The following is a 3,438-nucleotide window of genomic DNA, read 5'->3' as shown; positions in this document are numbered from 1 at the left end:
TTTTTTTTGGTTTTTCGAGACAGGGTTTCTCTGTAGTTTTGGAGCCTGTCCTGGAACTAGCTCTTGTAGACCAGGCTGGTCTCGAACTCACCCAAGTACCCTGTTAACATTTGCTAAACTTAGCTGAGCTATAGACAGAAAGTCCCCAGGCTCAGCTGATGCTAAAACAGGATATCTATGGGTTGCAGACTCACTGACTGGGCAAAGGAAACGGAATAATCAGCCCCCTGGAACACTTTATCGAAACTGTCAACTTGCTGAAGTATGCTTGATCTAGCCTTGCAGTTTTTCAGGGAAATTTAAAGACAGACACGGGGCTGGCCCCAGCTTGAGCTAAGCCCGCCGCCATTTAAAGAACCAATGAAATTTCTGTTGCTATGCACCCCCCATTATGTAACATGTAAAATCCTATAAAAGCTGGTTAAAAGTTTGTTCAGTGTACTCAGCTAGCCAGAACTGCTATAGCCAGAGCTGCTGCTGAGTCACCCACAGGCACTTGTGATTAATAAAGAAGCCTCTTGCTGATTACCCCCAAAGTCCAGATCCCCAAGCATCACCATGAGACCATCCCCTGATGCAAAAGCAAAAAGTCCTTATTGCAAGTTAACTCAGGTCCCTTCGTCCAGCTGGCAGGGGCGACAGCAGGAACAGCTCAGGAGAAACCCCTTCCCCAGCACTGAAAAGTGGGAGTTTATATAGGGGAAGAGACTTGGGGGAAGTCCAAGCCTCTGGGCTTGTGATTGGCTGTCCCTGAGTGGGGTGAGGGGAATTCCAGACTTCCAGGCTTGGGATTGGCTTCTCCCTGTGATGTAAGGGGATTTCCAGGCTTGAGGGGGAATTCCCAACTGCCAGTAACTGTCTGTGGGGAATTCAAAGCCTTCAGGGACTCAGTGATTGGTCTGTTTTCCCTGCTCAGGGATTGGTTGGTTTTGTGTCAGGGGCAGAGATGGATCCAATTCTGGATCCAAACTGTGTTTCTTTCTTTGGTTCTTTTTATCTTTTTGACTCTTAACTTTGGGACCAGGGTGAAAACCTTTGGTATTCTGGGGGCTTAGTGCATTCTTTTGATCCTGGTTTCAGGGTCTGGGGAGTTTTCTCCAGCTCTAGGTTGGGGTGGGAGGTAGAGTGTCTCTCTTCCCCTGGCTCTGGTCCCATTTCCAGGGTGTGTTTCCTTCCCTGACTCTGAACCCAGAGAGCTGCTGGGGGTTGTGCTAGGGCTACGGACTCACTGAATCTGTGGGGCCTGTACCTCTTACTTATATTGTTACACCCAAAGTCTGGATCCCCAAAATATAACTGAAAGACCGCCAGTGCTGGGGAGACTCTCATTCAAGTCTCGGGATAACACGACCCCCTTAGTAACTCACGAGAGACCATCCTTGCTGCAATCGCACAAGGCTTTAATGATGAGATGAGACGGGAACCAATGCGCTGAGGCCGAGACTCATAATCCACGCAGGGGAAGAGTTCGACCCTGAGTGACCTAGAGAAGGGGTTTTTATAGGAAGAAACCACAGCCCAATAATCCGAAAGGGGCAGGGAGGGTGTCACAGAAAGTCACAAGGTGTTACGAGCTGGGGGACTTCAGCTCCAGGTTCTTTTCAAGTAATATCTATGAGGACTCTGTACCCTTCTCCCCAGAGAGTGATGAGTAACCAGACCAAGCAAGAGAATTGTTTTTATGATGATTCTTTACTAGCAACTTCAATATCCAATGCATCAATGGGGGTTTACAATCTCAATAGGCATGGGGGACATAATGGGCAACACACAGGCACTTCAATATCACAGTTATTAATCCTACTAAACCTAATACATAAAACCAATTCATAGCCTTAATCTAACTTATCACTTATTCATAAAACACTTCTTAACCTTAATACAACTATCCATTACTTATCTATAAAACACTTCCTAACCTTAACTTATCCATTACTTACCTATAACTTATCCATTACTTATCTATAAAATACTTCTTAACCTTAATTTATCCATTAATTATCTATAAAACACTTCTTAACCTTAACTTATCCATTAATATTTCCTAATCTTATCAATTAATTATCCATAAAATATCTCTTAACATTTCACACACTAAACTTATGTATTAACACATCTATGCTCTTCTCTTAGCCTCTCATACACACATGGAATAGCATCATGCGACCTGGTATTCCCTGGCTTAAAAAGGGCTTTTTGAATTTCTTCAGGCTGGGCTCTTGTCCACACTGGAGGCTGGGTAGTGTAGATCGACTCTTGACCCCGTAGTCTGCGCTCGGGTGATAAGGTTCTGATGTTCCAGGCTGGTATCTGGTAGGGCCTTGGACTCGGCTGTTCGGGTGACCGAGTCTTGGGAGACCAGGCTTTTAGTTCTCTACTCTTGAAGATGAGGCTTTGCTCTCAAGATGGCAGAGCGTTCTGTCTGCTCAGAAGACGAAGCTTTGCTCTCGGGATGGCAAAGCATTCTGAAAGGCAGAGTATCTAGTCTGTTTTCGGGAGACAGACCTTCAATGTCCACTCTCAGGGAATGAGGATTTGCATTCGGGATGTAAGATGTTAAATATCTGTTTTCGGGAGATGAAGCTCTGTACTCGGGAGACAGAGCATTAAGTGTTTAGCGAGGCATTTAATATTGCTGCTTTTCGGGAGGCAGGCTAGGAGGATCTCTCCATGGAGGCCTGGTGCCAGAGCCATTGTGAGAAGTGAGATAACCATCCTGCTTCAGCCACCTCTTTTAAGTCAGTTCGAAATTGCCCCTCATTTGATCCTTCTGATAACCAGATGTCCTAGGTTATCAGTATCGACTGACCACAGAAGGGGGGGGGGTCCCTCTTGTGTGGCAAGATTATTTCATTACCACAGTTGCTGGGTGCAGCCCCCACATCTGGCAGGGCCAGATGGGTGTGGCAGCCTTCAAGGGGGCAAATGTTCTCTTAATATTTCACCTTAGTAATTTTCCATACCACACACAAGAAGAAATGCTTTTACATTACACCAAGTTACATTCATTCTTATTCTATAAATTTCCTACTCTATGTTGTTTTTTAAAAAAGGCTGCAAGATCCCCGCAGCAGTAGGCAGCAGAAATGCTGTAGGTCCCAAATGGTGGGAGCGGGCCATGTGGTGGCAGGCAGCAGGCTCTGGGAGCAGCCAGTCCCAGGCAGAAATGGCTGCTGGTTTCAGAACAGTGGTGGCCTGAGCGGTGGTGGTGGCGGGCCATGTGGCAGCAGGCTGTGGGCCCCAGGCAGAGATGGCTGCTGGTCTCTGAGAAATGGCTGGTCCCAGGCAGGGAGACACATGGCAGGCAGAAGACAGAAACATGGATAGACATGACATGCAGGGTGAGGTTGAATGTTTATTCAGGGGATTATGGAGGAGGAAGGGTAAAGGGGGGGACAGAGAAAGAGAGAGAGAGAGAGAGAGAGAGAGAGAGAGAGA

Source organism: Microtus ochrogaster, assembly GCF_000317375.1.
Source record: "Microtus ochrogaster isolate Prairie Vole_2 chromosome 14 unlocalized genomic scaffold, MicOch1.0 chr14_random_2, whole genome shotgun sequence".
NCBI classification, from domain to species: Eukaryota; Metazoa; Chordata; class Mammalia; order Rodentia; family Cricetidae; genus Microtus; species Microtus ochrogaster.
The sequence above is the reverse complement of the archived record's forward strand: the minus strand, read 5'-3'. Positions refer to the sequence as shown.